This window comes from Poecile atricapillus, chromosome 32, assembly GCF_030490865.1.
Source record: "Poecile atricapillus isolate bPoeAtr1 chromosome 32, bPoeAtr1.hap1, whole genome shotgun sequence".
In the NCBI taxonomy this organism is placed as follows: domain Eukaryota; kingdom Metazoa; phylum Chordata; class Aves; order Passeriformes; family Paridae; genus Poecile; species Poecile atricapillus.
In genome coordinates, this window is record NC_081280.1 from 3632858 (window position 1) to 3653827 (window position 20970).

General features: G+C 46.6%; 1 long non-coding RNA gene across 1 annotated transcript; it reads left to right on the top strand.

Moving 5' to 3' along the window:
- The first annotated feature begins 11980 nt into the window (after nucleotides 1-11980).
- Nucleotides 11981-13689, top strand: LOC131590230 (uncharacterized). The gene is made up of 3 exons (XR_009280031.1): nucleotides 11981-11993; nucleotides 12632-13235; nucleotides 13588-13689. It is a non-coding gene; the product is annotated as an uncharacterized LOC131590230 (long non-coding RNA).
- Nucleotides 13690-20970: the final 7281 nt, after the last annotated feature.

Here is a 20970-nt window from a genome sequence, read left to right on the forward strand (position 1 = left end):
GGTTGGGAATGCTATACCTAAGGCTATGAATTGGTCTAAATTGTATGAGGTAAGACAGAAAAAGAAAGAATCTCCTGCTGCATTTTTGGAAAGGCTTAAGAAGGCAGCGAGAAAGTATACAGATCTTCAACTAGAAACAGAACAATGGAAAGTTGAGCTTGCGTTCATTTTTCTTAGGCAGTCGCAAAATGATATTAGGAGAAAATTGCAGAAGTTAGAAGGAGAGAACGTAAAGAATTTGAATAAATTACTTGAAGTGGCTTGGAAAGTATACAATAAGAGGGAAAAAGAATCTAGTAAAAAACAGCAGCAAAATCTTTTGGCAGTGATACAAGGAAGAGAGAATCCAGGTTTCAGAGGACGTGGCAGAGGTGGTCGTGGACGGGGGAGGGGCAGACTTGGCAGAGGACAAGGGAGATGGGTTTTGCCAAGATTAGGGTTAAATCAATGTGCTTATTGTAGACAAGAGGGGCACTGGAAAAATGAATGCCCGAATGGGTTTAACCAGGGCAATCAGTTCAACCAGAATCAAGACACTTTGGAATTAATGGGGCTGGGGGAGTACAGCAGCTGACTAGAATTGGAACAAAAGCCAACACAAGAGCCTTTATTAACTATACAATTGGGAGATAAAGAAGTAAAATTTCTGGTGGATACAGGGGCTACATATTCTGTGCTAAATGATCTAAAAGGGCTAATTGGAGACAAATCAGCAACAATAGTTAGAGCCACAGGGAAGGAGGAGAATTGGACATTCCTGCAACCCCTGGATTTCTGTTTTGGAAACAAAGTTTCAACATATGAATTTTTATATATGCCTGACTGCCCAATTCCACTTTGTAGGACGAGATTTATTAGCAAAACTTGATGCAGTGATAACTTTTGAGAACAGAAAACTTTTAATGAAAATACCTGAATCAAAGACAGGACAAATGTTAATGATAAAAGAAAAACTAGTCCTTACCATCCCTTGGGAAGTAGAGGATGCAGTAATTCCCTCTGTATGGGAAACAGACATACCAGGAAAATCTAAATTGGCACAACCAGTACATGTGGAATTAAAAGAAGGAGCAAAAGCTGTGCAGGTTAAAGAGTATTCTATAAAGACAGAAGCACGGCAAAGAATAGTAAAGATTATTGATAAATGTTTGATGTACCAAATTCTAGAAGAATGTGAATCAGAATCTAATACACTGGAAATAGTATTTCCAGTAAAGAAACCAAATTGTGAGTACAGACTAGTACAGGATTTGAGAGCAATAAATGGAATAACTAAAGATATGTACCCAGTGGTAGCTAATCCTTACACATTGTTGACATCCGTGAAAGAGAAATAGAAATGGTTTACTGTAATTGATTTAAAAGATGCCTTTTTCTGCATACCCCTTGACAAAGAAAGTAGGAAACTGTTTCCCTTTAAATGGGAAAATCCAGAAAATGGAAGGAAAACCCAGCTCACCTGGACACGACTCCCACAAGGATACAAGAACAGTCCAACCCTATTTGGAAGCCAGCTGGTTAAAGAGCTGGAGATTTGGACCGAGAATGGGCAAGTTCTGAGGGAGCAATACCTGCTGTGACAGTATGTTGATGATATACTGATAGCTACAGAGGAAAAGACAACCTGCATAAAGGTAACAATTGAAATTTTAAATCAGCTGGGAATGGGAGGATATAAGGTGTCTACAGAGAAGGCACAAATTGCCCAGCAGACTGTGATTTACCTGAGATGTGAAATCTCACAAGGGCAATGTAAGCTGGGTACTGATCATATTCAAGCTATTTGTGCTATTCCAGAACCCCAGAACCTGCATGAGCTGCGAGTCTTCCTCGGGATGGCTGGATGGTGCTGCCTGTGGATCATGGACTATGGACTAATTGCAAAACCCCTGAATGAAGCCCACAAGACACAGCCATTTACCTGGGGCAAACCACAGAAGGAGACCTTCCTCAAACTGAAGGAGGCATTGACAACAGCTCCAGCATTAGGACTGCCTGACCTATCCAAAGATTTTCAGCTGTTTGTGCATGAAAGATCACACCCAGCACTGGGAGTGCTGACCCAAGGTTTGGGAAGCTGGAAAAGGCTGGTAAGCTACTTCTCCAAACAACTTGACCACGTGAGTGCTGGATGGCCTTCATGCCTGTGGGCAGTTGCAGCCACCGTGATGCTGACACAAGAAACTAGGAAACTCACGATGGGTAGACACATAGATGTCTATGTGCCACGCATGGTGACCACTGTTTTAGAACAAAAGGGGGGCCATTGGCTATCTCCAAGCAGGATGATGAAATTCCAGGTAATCCTGACTGAGCAGGATGTCACACTAAAGACAACTGACCTCTTGAATCCAGCTTTGTTCCTAGGTACCACAACTGAAGAAGGCCCATTGGAACACGATTGTGTGGAAGTGATAGAACACACCTGTTCAGCTAAAGCTGAAAGATGTCCCACTGGAACAGGCAGACTGGGAGCTGTTTACAGGTGGAAGCAGTTTTGTGGAGAACAGGACCAGATACCCTGGATATGCAGTAACAACAACAGGTGCAGTGGTGGAGGCAAAGCCTTGCCAGCAAACACATCTGCCCAACGAGCAGAACTGGCTGCTTTAACCAGGGCATTAGAGCTGAGTGAAGGGAAGAAAGTAAATATCTGGACTGATTCAAAATATGCTTTTGGAGTGGTGCATGTACATGGAGCACTGTGGAAAGAAAGAGGACTGCTGTCTTCTCAAGGCACACACATTAAACATCAAGATGCAGTCCTGCAATTAATAAAAGCAGTACAAAAGCCTGAGCAAGTAGCAATCATGCACTGCAAAGCTCACCTTTAAAAACTAATGTATCTCAATTCAATTTACCTCCAGAACCAAAATATTCAATAGAGGATGAGAAATTGAGACGCTCACTGAATGCACAGAAGAATTCAGAAGGGTGGTAGGTGACTACACAAGGACAAGTAGAGGTACCCCCCTTGATAATGAGAGAAGTTCTACAAATTAAACATAATGAATGTCATTAGGGTGCAGAGGCATTGGTGAAATTGTTCAAACTAAATTTAATTTCAGTACAGATGTTAACAATGGCAAAATCGGCAATGTCAAAATGTGAAATTTGCTTGAAGAACAATCCAGTGGCTACACGACAGGTACAATTAGGAAGAATTTGGGTAAGAGTAGAACCAGATTATTGGCAAGAAGATTTTGTAGAATTACCAAGAACTCGAGGATACAAATATCTATTGGTAAGGGTTAACACATTTTCAGGATGACCAGAAGCTCTTCCCTGTTGCACAAATCAAGCAAAGGAGACAGTCAAGTGGTTACTGCAAGAAATCATTCCAAGATTTGGGGTGCCTCTAGGAATATCATCAGATAAGGGCCCACATTTCATAGCCACAGAAGTGAGGGAGGTGAGTAGGTTTGCTGGGAATAGCTTGGGATCTCCATACACCATGGAGACCCCAATCCAGTGGACAGGTAGAGAGGATGAATCAGACCTTGAAGAGGCAAATCAGCAAAATATGCCAAGAAGCTAAATTGCAGTGTCCACAAGCTTTACCAATAGCACTGCTGAGGATTCGGATAAAGCCTAGAAGCGGGATGTCAGTCAGTCCTTATGAGATATTGTATGGGAAACCATAGGAATCCCCTGAACCTAATCCAAATGTACATGTTACAGGGAAGCAAGAGGTGTAGAATTATGTTCTGTCTCTTGGAAAAGCTCTAGCTCGACTTTGGAGCACCCTTGTGTGGAATAGGCCGCTGACTCTTGAGAATCCAGTTCATGATATCCCCCCGGGAGATGAAGTGTACGGTAAAAGCTGGAAGGAAGAAGCATTAAAAGAAAGGTGGAATGGACCCTATCAGGTACTGTTAACTACCTTGACAGCAGTCAAAGGAGCTGGACTGGATCCCTGCATACATTACACCAGAGTGAAGAAGGTTTCCCCTGCACTGTGCACTGCGCAAACTGTAGGGCCAACAGAGCTGCAGATAAAGCGGGTTTGATTGTTTCAAATGTCTAGGTTGCTAGTGACTGTAATGGTGATTATTTTATGGCCTTTAGTGCCATCAGTTGGAATCAATGTTACCTTGAGATGTGAAATGCAAAAGGATCAGCTGACAACTCTTCATTTTAGAATGAAGAGGGATGTGGGGGTGCAGCCAGAAACACAAGTGATAAAAGTTTCTAATACTATCCAGGCAGAAAATGTGGTGATTGGATTAATTAAAGATTTTGCCAACATGCAAAACACCAGCAAAATAACTGCCTGTCTGCCAATACCAAAGGCAGCAGGAGACCCAATAAGCTGGGGAATTATAACATCAAAATTACCTGAAATACCAAAGAACAAAAGCGAAAATGTGAGCTGTGTATTGCAAATAGACTACAAGTACCAAAAGAAGACAGTGTTTGAAAATGCTGTGAAGCCAAAGTATTCATCTCTATGGGATTGTCATGAAAATGGAGGAAAGGATGAACCAAAACTAGGCTGGTATGGGAAATTAGGGAATTATGGATCGTGTTATGAAAAGATAGCAAAGGTTATTAAAGAAAAGATTCCAGTGTCAAAACTGAAGTATGAAAGACAGGAAAGAAAAGATCGGGTTGAAGATTGGGACCGTGCATGGTCAGTGAGCGTGCTTCAGAAATTCCAATATATGGCAGATACCCCTTGGTGCATTAAGTGGGAAGGTTCTGAAAATGAATCAGATCCAGAAGTATGGAACACTGCAAGCAGTAGTAGAATGGAAGCAGACAAAGTGAATTGGTGGGTATGTAATAAAACTTAGGACTTTTTGGAGTCTGAGATACAGAGTGTGTGCCCTTGTTTCTAATACTTAGTTCTAAGATTCAAAGAAACACTGAATTTCATATGACATGAAATTCATGAGCATGTCTTTAAAAAGACTTTTACCTTTTACCCATTTAAAAGAGGATCTTTGTTAGCCATTTTACCCTTTTCTATCATAGTGCACATAGCTCCTTGTACCTTGTCATGCTGATAAGAAAAAAATAAACAACTGAGACCGAACAAGAGAAAACTGCCTCCCTCTCTCAATCTTCAGTTCAAAGGGAAAAAGAACCTAATCCAAAAGTCCCTAACGAGACAGATAAGAAGCAGCTATCAGTGAGAGACAACAGAAACAATGGGATGGATTCCACTAAAAGATCAAAGAGACACTGAAAGAACACTATGAATTCCATAGAAGTAAAGAATTAAGAAGGGATTATGCATTGTGGGTGGGGGGGAAGGTATCGCAGGTATCAGGTGTTCCGGGCAGTCTGTACCTGTCAAGTACCTCAGCCTGTGGGGAAAGAGAGAAGGGACAAGCGGCCGGGAATTAGGATAAAAAGGAGGCTGCACCCTCCAAAAATTTGAGAGACCCCAGGGGAATTCCCCATGACCTCTCTCATTATTTGAATAAAGAAAAAAGGACTCCTCTGTCTCCTTTTTGGACATAAACCTCTGGCGTTTGTGGATTAATTTTCCTGACAGTTGTTTCTAAAAATAACTTGAATAACAGTTCCAATTTAGTTAGCAAAAATCAATTCCATTTATTCCAGTAACAATCTTTGTCAATGAGTGGAATTCCTATGTCATTTATAATTTCCCCCATGCATTTTTCACCTCCTCTTCCCTGGCCTTATCTCCCCTCAGGCCCCGCTCGTCCTCGCCGAGTCCGGCCCGCGCCGGGGCCGCGCCGGGCGCGCGCGGGGCCGAACGCAGCGCCCCCCTCAGGCCGTTGCGCCGCGGCCGTTGCGGCGACAGTCGGAGACAGATCGGGGCCATGGAGGAGCTGCCGCTGCCCGCCGGAATCAATGCCAGCACCTTCCCCGCCAAGCTGTGGGGCCTGGTGAACAGCCCCCGCGTCCGCTCCGTGCGCTGGGACAGCCAGGCCCAGGGCTTGCTCATCGACCGCTTCCTCTTCGAGCGGGAGCTGCTCAGCCCGGGCGGCACCCACGGAGGGGGCGGCCAGGGGGCGGGGGCGGCCCCGGACTGCTTCAAAGCCACGCACTTTGGCAGTTTCGTGCGCCAGCTCAATCTGTATGGCTTCCAAAAGGTGCCGTCATGGCTTGGCTCAGCTGTGCCGGGCGATGCCGGGGCTTTGCTCCACTTTATGAACCCAAACTTCCGCCGCGATCGCCCCGAGCTCCTGCTCCACATCAAACGCCGGACCAGGGCCAACAGGCAGAGACTGGCCGCGGGGCTGGAGGTGCGTAGCCGCCAGCCCAGCCGCCTCCAGCGGCCCTCCACGGACCGGTCGCTGCCTGCCTTCCCCACCGGGCAGCCGCCCAGAGCCGGTGAGACGGGGTGGGAGCTGCGGGCGCGGAGGGAGGCGTGGGCTTTGTCCGTGGGCGCTGCCCGGCCGGGCAGGAGCGGCCCCTGCCCGTGCTGGGCAAGGCTGCTGTGCCGGCAGGGCCCGGGAGCTGTGCCGGGCTGCCGGGGGCTGTGGGACAGTCCCGCCGTGCCTGCGCTCGCCACACGCTGGCCCGCTCGGCCGGCAGCCGGCCCGGCCCTGCACCGTGGCTGGCGCTGCTCGTTGGGCGGCCCTGGGACGCTCGGGGCGGTCTCCGGGAGTGCGGGTGAGCCGAGGGCTTGGGCGTATTGGTCGAGACCCAGGGGCTGCTCATCGACCGCTCCCTCTTCGAGCGGGAGCTGCTCAGCCTGGGCGGCGACCAGGGGCCAGCCCCACACACTTTCAGAGCCACGCAGCTCTGAAGTTCTGCAGCTTCCTGTGCCACTTCGGCCGCTGCGGCTTCCACCAAGTGCCGGCCCGGGCTGTGGCGGCTGTGCCGGGCGATGCTGGGGGCTGGCTGCACTATAGAAACAGCAGATTTCACCGCGACCGCCCCGAGCTCCTGGGCCCGGGAGCTGTGCCGGGCTGCATTTGGGTTTCTGGCAGCTGCCTCCTGCCAAGGGTTGAACGGATAGGGGAGAGCTCAGTAGACAGGGAGCTGGTTGTTGCAAAGGGAATAAAATCCCATAGAGCCGTGTGTGTAGAGTTGTTTATTTCAGTGCTGGAGGTGAGGAGGATTTCTCCTCCTAATTCATCCACCTTTGTCAATTGCTGTAGTATATTTAGTTATTGCTTGGTGTTACTATGTCATTATAACATATGGAACTAATAGACACAGTATATTATATACTCTGGAATTAATTTACATAGTATAATCTCATGACTATAGATAGTTCTTTTTCACTGTGCTTGCGCCTCCCCAGTTTGGGGGTCGTTGGGGGTCTTTGATGAAGGCTTCCAAAGTCGTCTTTGCATCTGAACTTTTCAACTTTGTCTTCAGAGCATGCACAGCTACGGTGTTCCTAGGTCTGTCTGGTCCTAACCAGTCTAATTTCTTTATCTTGTGGCTAATTGGCTTGATGTTTGCTAATTTTTCATTAGTACTATACTTCCCTATCTCTGAAACTGACCACCTGGTGAGATTTTCTTTTTTTTTTCGCGGGTCTCCAGCTCTGAGCAACTAGTTAACCATATACTAGACACTACAATGCATAGAAAGACGTCTATATCAAGTTAAATAGATACATTAAGTTATGATTCAGGTTCCTTTGATATCTGTTGATACGGATATATTAGGTTATATTGATATCTTATAACTCAACCTATAGAAGCAGCTTGTAAGTTTGACTTAAGTTCTATAGGCATCAAATCCCCCAAGACATGTGGTGATATTTTTCTTTCTCACCCTGTTTTGGGAGGAGCTGAGCTTTTGTCTTCCCTGACAAAAGCACAGTTGCTGCCAAGGGAAACACACCTGAGGACCAGTATTGACCCAGCCTTCCCTTTGCTTCCTTTCTTCTTCCCTCCCTGCTGCACAGCTCCCTTGCGCCAGAAGCGCGATGCTGCCTCACCTGAGGATTCAGAGCTGCCTCCAGGCCCTTCCAAGAGAAGTGCAGGTGCTCAGGAGAGTGAGGCTTCCCCAGCAGCTGCCAAGAAAGTCTGTGCCACCTCTGGACTTGTTGGGGCTTCACCAGTGGAACCATCAAGAGAGCTCATCCAGAGATTTAATCTCCGCAAGCTCACGGTTCCACTGGTTCGCCTGGACCTGAAACGCCATCCTGAGCTCATGGTTCACCTCACTCCAATCCACCCTGAAGCTGCTTGCAGGCCCCTTGGACACAGCAACAGCTGCTCATCTTCTCAGCAGCACAGCCCAGCCTGCGAGCCATCAGGTAGGGAAAGAGTTTCTACCCTTCCTTTTCCAATAGGTCCTGGCAACTGAGCCTTTCAAGTGTTTTCCCTGAGTCCTCTGTCATGAGTAGATCTCAAGTGAGAATCACGTAGAAGACAGTGTTAAGTGTACTAGGAAGTGAGACTGTGAATGCCAAAGTATTCTCTGCTCTTCCTGTCCTTCCTGCAGATGTGGAGGTTGTTCTGGGCATTTTCCAGACAGCCTGTCTGCTGAGGTGCAAGGGCTGGGTGAAAAATATTGCCCGACAGACAAGTGGTCAGTGTTAGGTGAACTCCCCTGTTTCTTGGAATGAAGTCCAACTAGGACGGTGATAGGATATTGCAGATGTTTCAGACTGACTGGCCTGCAAATCGGGCCGTGCCATTGAAATGAACTCTGTGTGCCTCAGAAGAGCTGCAGCTGCAGAACATGGCTTCACCTACAAGGTTGCTTTCAGAATAAACTCATAGTTGAATTTCTCAGTGTGTGCCTGAAGATCTGGGCTCTGCTTGGGTGAATGCACGTACTATGGCCTTCTGTGTTGAGAAACTCAAGCAGCCAAATCTAAAAGCTGCTGGGGAGATAGGGAAGGCTGTGATTCTAAAGTTTTTGTGTGCCTTTGGAGCAGAAGGGAGAAGAGCTGGCAGCTGAGTTCCTGGCAGTTGCCTCCTGTCGAGGAATGGCAGCGGGACACTTTTCCCAGACAGATGAATAAGTACGGGAGAGCTCAGTAGACAAGGAATTGGTTGTTGCAAAGCTTCAGAACATGAGAAGGGAATTTTCTCCTTCTCCCCCTGCTTGGGAGGATGGGAGCTTCTGTCTCCCTTGGGACAAGTACAGTTGCTGCCAAGGGAAACACACCTGAGGACCAGTAGTGACCCAGCCTTCCCTTTGCTTCCTTTCTTCTTCCCTCCCTGCTGCACAGCTCCTTCATGCCAGAAGCGCAGTGCTGCCTCCCCTGAGGATTCAGAGCTACCTGCAGGCCCTTCCAGGACAAGTCCAGATCCTCAAGGGCGTGAAGCTTCCCCAGCACGTGCCAAGAAATTCTTTGCTCCACCTGCACTTGGGGTTTCATCAGGCAAGCCAGGCACACGCAAATTTCAATTCCAGCCAGAGCTCATCACTCCAGCATTTCCTGCGCACCATCAAAGCACTTCTGCGGCCTCTCCAGAGAGCAGCAGCTGCACTTCTCCAGAGCAGCACTTGCCAGCCAACATCCCATCAGGTACGCAATGTGTTTCTCCCCTGGCTTTTCAGAAAGATCACAAAAAGTGACTGAAGTATTTTGCCATGGTGCTCTGTCATGTGTACATTTGATTGTCAGAATCAGGTGTCGAGGGTACTAGGAAGGAGGATCATGAATATCAAAAGAATCTCTGTCTGCTTTTCCTGTCCTTGCTGCAGATTTGGAGGATGCTCTGGCCATTTTCCAGGCAGCCTCTGTGTAGAGGTCAAAGGGTGAGGCAAAGAACATTTCTCCACAACTGGTCGGTGTCAGGTGAACTCCCATTTTTCTTTGGATGAAGCCAAACTAGGACTCTGATAGGATATTGCAGAGTTTACAGATTGTCTTTTGTTGAGATGAAATACAAGGGATGGGACCACCGTGCTTTGGGATGATTTATTGCTTAAGTAGCCCAATAAGATATCAGTCCTGAGGTGTGAGATTTACAGGCAACAAGTCAACCACAGCTTGAGGAAGTTACAAGTTCCTTCTCCACATGGCAATATATAACTTTTTAGTCCAGTAGACAGTTGGCACGAAGTTTGTTTTCACTTATTAAGCTATCACCTTTACTTGATTTTTCCACACTGCATCTGTCTTTTAACCAACAAGCTAACAGGTCACGTATTCACACACACTTCTGTTATAGTTTCTAGATCTCTAACTTACTTTATAAATCACACTATTACACTTGATACCTCCAACTATTTTACTTCATATAATTTCTTACTTACTCTAGGCATATTCTTACTTGCAATTGTAAGAACATAGGTTTAGAATTACTCTACCTAATGTCTGTGTACTTTCATCACTCCATCAATCCAGGCTTTTTCTAAGGCTGCAGATTTTCCATTTCCAACAGTCTCTCCCACAAATAATGCTATGAAATTTCAGTGCACGCTGGGAGTCCCCAGAACAGTTGCAGCTGCAGACCATGGCCTCACCTCCATGGTTGCTCCTTAGAATAAACTCGCAGTTTAAGTTTAGCATGTGTGTCAGCACCTCTGGCCTCTTCCTGGGTGAATGCACTTTCTGTGGTCTCTTGTGATGAGAAACTCAAGCAGCCAAATGCCAAAGCTGCTGGGAAGATGCAAAAGGCTGTGATTAAAGGTGATTATGTCTGTGTACATGTCTAGATCAGTTTCACAAGCAATACTTTAATCTATGTACACGTCCATTAGGATAATACTTCTGAAGGGGAAGAGCTCACTCTTCCAATTCCCTGGGAAGTTTTTAATACCTTTCTGGAGTTGAGGTTGCTGTGCGCTTCCTGTGATGTTTGATCCAAGGCAGCAATAAAGCTCTGCGTCCCAAAGCCTCATTTTGGAGTCTCACCGATGTTTTTGGATTCTTGCAGCCGCCCCGGGCACTTCAGTCCCCAGTGCTCCAGCTGGCAGTGCTGGTTATGCAGCATGGAGAGCCCCAAGCTGGGTATGGAGTACTCCTGGGGAAGAGGAATTGCCACCACTGGATCTGGACCTTGTTCTGGAGACACTGGAGGAGATGCTTTCACCATCTGTGCCTGAAAGGTCTCCCTCTGCTCAGGTAATTCCATTGGACAGGGATGAAAGGGGCTGAGCTCAGTCACCTTGTGGAAAGAAGAGATGTGTGTTGCCAGACAGTCCCTGCAAAGCTGCAGCCTGCAGGAGACTCTTGTGCTTAGGGCTGTGGTGGGAAGAGCACATCCCTGTGCCAGGAGCTAGCAGGACTCCATCCTTAGCACCCACTCCATGGCTTGAGTGTCATCCCCACGCTCAACAGCCTTGTCAGCCTTGACAGCTCTTGGAGCGTGTTGGAGAAGTCAGTGTTTTGGACTGTTGAAGGCCTCTGGGGCCCAGAGCTCCTTGTTAGGAAGAAGGGATGAAGTGTGTGAGCCGTGGAGTCTTCAGGGGGCAGATGTCTTGGTTTTGAGGCCCCATGACTTGTGTGATTGGTGAGAAGGACAAGGTTGGTGCTGGACATGAAATGGTTAAGGACTCCTTGAAGCCCAGGGGCTCCTCCTGTGTTGAAGAGCATTTCAATCAGGGCCCATTAGTCCTTGTGTTTGACAGATTCCCTCTTGGACTTTGGAATCCCTTTTTTCTTAAGTCTTGTCTCTTCCCAGACTGGCCTGGAGTGTTCAGTTTCTGCATTGGCACAGGCCTTTTTGCATCTTCTTCTACAACTTTGCCAAAGAATTTCTCTTCTTTCATTTAATATGCAGACCCATTGCATGGGTAGATTTATTCTTGAGGAAGGGCAGACTGGAGGTGGGGAGGGGGATTTTTTGGAACTGCCCATATCTTATTGCCAAGTGCGATGAGCCTTTGTCTTCTGCAAACTCCCGCGTATATACCAGTTTTCAAAAGCAATTTGTTGGTGCACAGAAGGAAATCTGGCAGGCTCTGATTGTATCCCTGCAGAATCTATTGGTTGATCTTTATGTTTCCTTCTTTGTGTTTTTCTTTTCAGGTCAATCCTAGCGTTGCCCGTGGCTCTTCAGGAGGGGAGGCTGTGAACAAGGCTGCAGCAGAGGGAGCTTTGCCTGCTTGTGGGAGCTGTGTGAACGTTTGCCAGGAGCCCGAGGAGCTTGGTAAGGAGTGAGCCCAGCCTGCTTTAGAGAGATGGGAGACAGCTGCTCTGAGCCTGCCTCTGACAGGAAGGGAGATGAGAAGAGTTGAGTTCTTGTCTCAAGCAGGGTTGGTGCTTCCTGGTGCCTTTAGTTCAAATCCTGCGCTGGCACAAGCTCCCCGAGCCCTGTCCCTCCATGCTTTTCCAGAGGCTCTGACACCGAGTCCTCTGCTGTGGCAAGAGAGCCGGGAATAAAGCTGAGCTGGTGGCAGTTGTGTCACCAAGCTGCGTGTCCCAATTGGTTCACAGCTCACGGCAGCCTTCAGCTTCAGCCACTGCAGTAAGGACTGACGTCTCTGTGTCAGCCCAGAGAAAGAACAAGGCTGGGCTTCTTTGTGGGAGCTGGGACTGTCTGTGTTTCAAGCTCTCCTGGGTGCCATTTGCACTGGGAGTGTTGTGAATTGATTGGCGTACTTCAAAACTTCACAAGACTGGAAAACTTGGGAGGATCCCTGTTCTTTATGGAGCAGGCTTCAAATTCTCAAGTGAGAGTGTGCCTTTCAGGCCATGTTTTACAGCCTTTGCTAGCAGGACAGTTTACTTGCAAAGGGAAAGCTACACGGAGGCCAGCATTGACTGAGAGTTGCCTTTCCTTCCCAGATATCCATCTGATCTACCTTGCCCGAAGGGCTGCCCTGCGTGGGAAGAAGGATCAGAGGGAGAGCCTGTGACCATCGGGCAGGTGGCATCCCTCTGTTTATAGATTTATTTAGAGATTTTTATCTTTATTTATTTATCCATATAGTTTACAAGTATAGATTGATAAAGTTGTATTCCTACGTGTATCTATTTCTACATCTGTATAGTTTGTATGTATAGTTAGTTACGGATGCAATAGGATTTTTTTTCTATGTATACAGTTAGATTTATAGATTTTCAAATTTACATTTCTATATGTAGAGAGTAACATTTCTATGCACACAAAGTTTCATTTCTATATGTGCATAGTTCTTTAGTTAGAGCTATATAGATATATAGGTGCATAGATTGAGGTGTGTAGGCCTAGGCTGCATTTTTGCCTCTTTCCCCCTTGGCTGCCTTTTTCATCTCTTGTTTTTCCCGCTGTGCCCCTTGTGTCCCCCTGTGCTGGGTCCGAGCTGGGGCCGGGCCAGGCGGAGCAGCAGTTGCAGCCCTGGCTGTCCCTGGAGCGGTGGGAGCTGCCGGTGGCCCCAGGCACTGTCCTGTGAGGAGCTGCTGAAGGACGGTGAGACTGAGGGGGCTGAGGAGGCGCTGATGCTGAAGGGACGATGGAAACCTTGAGGTGTTGGGGGCACTGAGGGCTGTGGGGGAGCAGAGGGCGATGGTGGCACTGAGGTGACAGAGGCACGGGCTGAGGGCTGTGCCGGCTCTGAGGGGACACAACGGCTCAGAAGGGACTGAGCGGAGTGAGAGGCCTGGGAGAGGCCGAAGAAACTGAAGAGGGGGCTGGGGGTTTGCCGAGAGGACGGCGGGGCTGAGGGGATGGAGGGGGCCAGGAGGGAGCACACAGAGCTCAGGGACTGCAGCTCTGCCAGGCCTTGCAACCAATTCCAGAGCCTCCACTTTTGCCACCACAGCTGTGCTGAAGAGCTTGAGGACATCCAGACACTGCCAGGAGGCAGCAGGGAGAAGCTGAAGGCCTGGAGCAAGAGCAGTGAGCAGGGATGTGCTGGGGCCACACGAGAGCCTGGGTGAGGCCCCAGGGCTGGTGAGGCCGGGCAGGGCTGAGGGTGGCGTGGGCTTTGTCCGTGGGCGCTGCCCGGCCGGGCAGGAGCGGCCCCTGCCCGTGCTGGGGCTGCTCAGCGCTGCTGCCCCGGCCGGCACAGGGGCTGTCCTTGGGCAAGGCAGCTGTGCCGGCAGGGCCCGGGAGCTGTGCCGGGCTGCCGGGAGATGCGGGACAGTCCCGCCGCGCCTGCGCTCGCCACACGCTGGCCCGCTCGGCCTGCTTGTTCTTCCCAACCCTCCTGGGGAGGCTCGGAGATTTTCGCTTCCCTGCTGGAAGTGCAGCTGCTGCCAAGGGAAAGGTCCCAGGACTGACTCGCTGTTCCCTTTGCCTCCCAGATGTCCCATCTGCTGTCCCTGTCCAGGAGAGCTGCTCTGCATGGGAGGAAAACACTGCGGGAGAAGCTTTGAAGATGGGGCGGCTGATTTATTCTTATGCAGTTGTATGGATGTTTAGATTGGGACACTGGCATTTGTATCTTTTTAAATAGTTTTGTTTTATAGATCTATATGTATATATATTGTATGAAATATGTATTATTTAATCTGTATTTCCATCTGTAGATTGTTATATATGTATAGATAAAGGTATTTAGTTTTATATGGGCTGTAAGCTTGTAGCAATCTGTAATAAATTAAGTTGTTAAACACCTCATTGATTTTTGTCTATAGTGACTTGTAGAGTTTACCTATAAGTTTTTGCTAACTGAAGTTGGTATTTGTATATTTTTACGAGGCATTGTTGTGCTAATATAATAAATTACTTTTTTTAAACTTTATTGAGATTTTGATAGTTGTGTATTGTCGGCGCAGGTGTAGCAATTTGTAATAAATGCCATTTTTCAACTGAAATTGATTCATGTGTATTTGTAGCTCAGCTGTGCGGCTGCAGCAATCTGCAAGCAATGACATTTATCAGCTGAGATGGGTGGTTTGTGATTTGTGCTCTCCAAAGCAATGGGCAGATGGAAATGCCATGACGCTGGAGGATTTTGGTGATGAAAATCTCCAGCCACGCCCAGCACATGCCCCACTTGCGCTCAGGCTGGGCAAGGAAAGCGCAGATTTGGGATGGCAGCAGAGCCACACGTTGGCTCAGAACTCGCTGCACAGGCCTGCTGAGAAAACTCTGGGACTCTGCTGCGCGTACAACTCCAAGCAGGAGGCAGCGGGGCAGGAGAAAGCATTCACAATGAAAAAAAAAAGAGAAATTGTGTCCAAACAGCTGTGAGGATACTCTGGGAGTTTGATCAAATGCTCTAACTCACCACTGCCTAGGCTCATCTTCAGCAAAACTAGTTTGTTAAAAGCTGAACACCTTCCAGGAAAGAGAGATTGCACTTTCCCCTTCCCTTGCCTTGCTGTGTGAGTGGAAGATGTCCTTAGCACAGGGAATTGTTTCCCTTCAGCACCTCCCTCACTCCCATGAAATCAAAGATTACGTGCTACCGCGTGGCACCATAAAGGAAAACAGCCCTGCCCTGGTGACAGTGTGTGCAAAGTCTTCCCTCCTCCTGTCCCCACATGGCACAAACTGAACCATCCCCTTCCTGTCCAAACTGCGCCTGAGCTGAGGGAGGGCTCCAGGAGCTCAGGAGGGTGCAACACCACCACAGGTGGGAAGGTTTTACAAAGCTTCCTAAGCACCAGTGAACTTTGGCTTTGCCGCTCTTCCCCTGGAATATTGTCCTGCTCATCAACGGTCTTGGAGGACACCGTGCCGCCAGCTCCCGCAAGTGAAGTTTGTTTTCTTCAGGGCTGGAATGGAGGAAAATGCAAATGGTTATTTTTAGAGTGAAATTTGGGGGTTGGTGCAGCTGGGTGAGGTCTGTTATTTGCTGTGGAAAGTAGAGGAAAAGCTTTAAATTCCCAACAGAAGCTGACTGCCAGCCCACACAGAGACCTGAAGGAGGCCCAGGTGTGCTTGCTGCACGCTGCTCCAAGGGAAAAGCTGGAACAAAGTCCCCTTTGATTGGAGATTGAGCCTCTGTCCTGATGGGACACTTGTGCTTGGCTTCTTTTTCCCCCTTGGACTGAAATTGATGAGAGAGAGGCAGTTTTCTCTTGTTCGGACTTGGTTCTTGTTGGGGGTTAGGTGTCCTTTTTTTTGTTCTGGCCTCCCCGTGGAATTTTTACCCATGAGCTGCGGAGACAACCTAACTGTGGGTATTTAGTGGGTGATTGATAAAGGACAAAGAGTGGCCGGGCCCAGGGGGGGAAGGGGGCAGGAAAGGAGAGTGGGGACAGCTTTTGGCTGGCTTTCTTTGGCTTCGGGGAAAGACATTCGTGTGCTGGGTTGCGGAGCTGCTGCGGTGGGGAGAAGGGAATTTCGCCATCACCCAGACGGAGCTGCTGCTTCTTCTCCTTCTTCCCTCTTTGTTGGTGGCCTCGCACCCCCTGTCCTGCCGGGACATGTGGCAGTGCCAGGCACCGCCGTGGAGCTGCTGTTCCACCTCATCCACCAGCCCAGGATCTCAGCTCATCCCTGCTGTTCCACCTCATCCACCAGCCCAGGATCTCAGCTCATCCCTGCTGTTCCACCTCATCCACCAGCCCAGGATCTCAGCTCATCCCTGCTGTTCCACCTCATCCACCAGCCCAGGATCTCAGCTCATCCCTGCTGTTCCACCTCATCCACCAGCCCAGGATCTCAGCTCATCCCTGCTGTTCCAGCCGAGTGTTCCTCAGAGCCCCGCAGGAGCACCGGGACTGCCCGCCCGAGGGGGTTTGTGAAAACAAAGCCTCTCCTCCATCCCCTCTCAGCACGGGGTCCCTGGTTCTGTTTTCTTGTTATTGCTGTAGTTATTGTTGTTTGTGTGCCTGGTTATACTAGTAAAGAACTCTTATTCCTATCCCCAGATCTCTGCCTGAAGGCCCCTTGGTTTCAAAATTATAATAATTCGGAGGGAGGGTGTCTACATTCTTTCGTTCCAAGGGAGGCTCCTGCCCTCCCTAGCAGACACCTGTCTTCTAGAACCAAGACACCTTTACAAATCCTGGGGCTGGGATTTGATCCAGCCACTCCCAGAACTTCTCTCACAGAAGGAGTTTAGAAATCCTGGGGGTCCTGTCTTGGGGGATGTGAAAAATGAGGTTCACATAATTTTTATAGAATTTAAAAGTTTAATAAAAAAACAATTAGGAGAAAAAAATAAGCAAAGTATACAGATACGGCCGGTGTCTCTGCATTCAGCTAAGAGAGCACACCTTACTAACAAAGGATTGTCCCTTAAAAACAGAACCCTACTACATATCCATAATTTCTCATACATATTCATACATTCTTCTTAGGATCTTTGGTGTTCTTCTGTTTTATTTTCTCTTGCCCCCTTCCCAATAGATCAATCCTCTTGGTGCCATTGAGATTTACATTCTCTGATACCAGGAATGCAATAAATTCCTCCCCCCAGAGTTCTGGTCACTGCTGTCTTCATCTGGATAAGATAGTTTACAAATGCAGGAGTTCTCTAGCTATTTTTTTTTTCCTCAGTCTTTGGGTTATACAAACAAAAGCAGTTTTTATTTTAATACTATGGCATAACCTAACATATATGTATTATACCACTATTTCTAAATTTCATCAATAATAGAAATAAAGAAAACTAGATTAATACAACAAAATTTCTCATTCTTATACACATAACATTCATTTTAATATTTGCAAAAAGCCAACAATATAAAATGTATCTATAACAAAATCCCCCTTTTTCTTTTCATGAATCATTTGGCTTGAGCAATATTTCTTGCCTTCTAGCCTTTATTATTTGCTCATTTTTTTCCCAAATTAATCTTGCTTCTTCAAGAAGATCTTCTATGTTGTTCTGTTTCTTTAACACCATAATTTTTTGTGCCGCTCTAGATGTAGTTAAGTTTGCATTAATAGGCATTGTTATCACTTGCATACTCTGAATTACTCTGGTGATTAGCTGAATAAAGCAGGGGATTAAACAAGGAAGAAATATCAAGCCAGTTGTAGCACACAAAAGGAAGAAGCCTAACTTTTTCCACCATTCTATTCCCAATAGATTATCCCACCAACTGCTTTTCAGCATTGGGTCCCATTTTTGAACTGGTACATGTGCTATTTTTCTGATATCATTGACTATATCCAGAACGGCATCCCCGTTCTCATCTATTTTTAAACAATAATCTGATGTATTAAATTTCCCACAAACACCCCCTTCTTCAGCTAACAAATAGTCTAAAGCCAACCTATTCTGATATATTGCAGCTCTGGCTTGACGTTGCTGAGTGGATATTAATTCTATTACTCGAGCAGTTTTATTTGTTATTACTTCTACAACTGCCTGGAGTCTTATGATGCGACTTAGCATATGAATTGGGGTTCAGTATCCCCAACTCCCATCTTGTGCCCAGGTGGCTGGCCCATAGGTTTCCAATATGCACTCAGGGGGCCATTTCTCATCTCCCCATTTTTGAAATCCTCCATTCTCCTCCCATTTGCTTCTTTTTAGGTCCTCATATACTGGCACTCCTAGTTTGTCTCCATTTGGTCCTGGCAGAAGAAAAAATCCTGGCTGTATAATTCCCAAAGTACAACTCCCTTTCCATCGTGGGGGGAGTTTTGGGCATGCTCTTTTTCCACATATCCAAAATAAGCCATCTGGTGCTTTCCAAAAATCAATTTTCTGTTGATTTAAGTTCTCCCAGAGTTTGGAGATTTCAGGTATACTAAAGGAAGGATTCTTGCCTTTATCCTTACATTGAAACAGTTTAGTTTCATTATTATATATGCAATCTCCTTCCTTTGTTTTTCTGGGAGCCCAGTACCAAGTTGGTTCATCTGGGATCCACCATGTGGAAGTTCCATTACTAACTTTATATCTCTTACAGGGAGTATTTCCTACTTCATTAAGGAAATTCCTCCCCGTGCGCCAGAGACATTCTTCTCCTATCACTGTTGAGCTTAAAATCCACCCTTCAGGGTGGTTTTCTCTCTTTGTAATTGTCTGGTTCCATTTTAGGAGTTCAATTGGACCTAAGCTGCTGCCTTTCCATGGCCATTCTTCTCATGTCAAAGCCCCTCCACATACCCAACAGTTAGTGATGTTAAGTTCCTTACTGATTCTCTCTCTCAACTCCACAAACTATTTTTTTCCCAATCTTGAGATATCTATTTCTTTTTCTAATTGTTGTTCCAGTTTTGTACACAAATCTTGAAGTGAAACTGACACAGGATTAGATTGCTGTGCTGGTTTTGCCTTTTTGCTTATCAGTTGTTCTTTTACTAAATCTTAGGTTTTGCTCCCAATAATATATATAAAACAAATCCATCTCTCCCCTTTTGGACATTCACTTCCTAACCTATTACCACTTGCTCCCAAATTTTCTGTAACCCAATATTTTTTCCCATTATGCATACAGTGACCTAGTTTGGATGGGTTATAACAGTGACTGTTGATACGGGTATGAGTGACAAAAAAGGAACCTCGGTGTCTTTGCATATACAGATTTCGGTAGCATTTATGGCATGTGTTTGCTGGTATTCCAAAAGAGAAAAGACAAAAAATGAGTGACAAAAAAAGGAGTAACAGAGGTCTGGTTTGGCTTGTATTCCCACCTCCCATGCCTATGGGGTTGCTACCCATAGCAGGTGTATTGTATCTTCTTGGTGGCGACTACAGTGGCCAACCCGGTCTTGCCCTCTATTTCCTTATCAACTCCTTTTTGTCAGTTTCCAGGCAAATAGCTTTTGGCACTTCTTAATTGTAATTTCCCACTGTTCCTCAGGTATTTCCCACTCAACAGGCACTAATAATTCCCATCCACAAAGCAAAGTTATTATTTCAGTTGTTCTTAATTCAGTCTGGAGAGAGGATCGATTTAGGACTCTACATTTCATGCAAAGAGAAAGACAATTGTGTGTACTACAATACCAATTTTCCTTACAATTTAAATACTTACATTTAATTCAGCTAGCATGTCTTGTACTAGGATGTTTGAGACAGGGTATATGGTATGGCACTGATGGGAGTTGTAATTCTCCCTCCTCTTTGTATGAGTCACAGGCAAGAGCCAGAACTTGGGAATTTCTTAATTTGAAACAGTCTGGATCCCCCTGTTTGAGGTGGGAGTATTCCTTCCCAAGGTGGGTACCTGAGATGTTTTAAAGCTTGTCCAGGCAGCACTTGAAACCACTGGTATAAGCTTGGCCTTCCTTCCCAGGTAGGTGCTATTCTCTGTACATTCCTTGGATCATGTGGATTTTCCCAGTTCATTACCACCCAGTCCCCGCTTTAGAGTCAGTTTGGTGTCACCTGGTTCAGAAGTTACAGTCCACTCCTCAGGTTTCTTCACAGGTCCTTTGATTCTGCTGGCGTGGATCCACCCTCGTTCCCTGCTCCGGATTGCAGCCTCCGTTGTCAGCAGTACCTGAAAAGGACCTTCCCATTGTGGAGTTAAGGATTGTTCTTTCCATGTTTTTACCAATACCCATTCCCCTGGATGGATATCATGAATTTTAAAGTCTAAAGGTGTGGTTTGAGGGATTATCCCTTTTAACCACAAATTTTCAAGGGTTTTTGCAATTGTTTTCACATATTCTTTGATACTTGTCTCCCCGACTTCATAGGGAGCAGTTTCATGTTGGGTGGTAAGAAAGGGTAACCCAAACATCATCTCATAGGGTGACACTACTAAATCTGATCGAGGTTGTGTTCGAACCCTCAATAAAGCCAGAGGTAGGCATTTTACCCATGACATTTGTGTTTCGATTATTAATTTTGTTAAAGTTCTCTTCAGAGTTTGATTCATTCTTTCTACCCGACCTGAACCTGGGGATGCCATGGGGTATGTAGTTCCCATTTTATTCCTAAGGCTTGAGTTATTTGCTGCAAGACTTTTGCTGTGAAATGTGTTCCTCTGTCTGAGTCTATTCTATTAACCATCCCGTATCTGGGAATGATTTGTTCTAAAAGGGTTTTACATACCACATTGGCTGTGGCCTTGACAGTAGGAATTGCTTCCACCCAATGGGTTAGATGATCTGTTATGACTAATAAAAATTTCCATCTTTGTACCTGGGGAAGTTCAGTGAAGTCAACTTGGATACTTTGAAATGGTCGGAGGGCTAACTCACGGCCTCCAAATGTTGTCTGTCTCATTACCTTTTTATTCACTTTCTGGCAAGTTATGCATCTTTCAGTTACTTGTTTTGCCACTCCAAAAATCCCAATACACCCATAATTCCTTAAAAAGTGATCACACAAAGCTTGAGT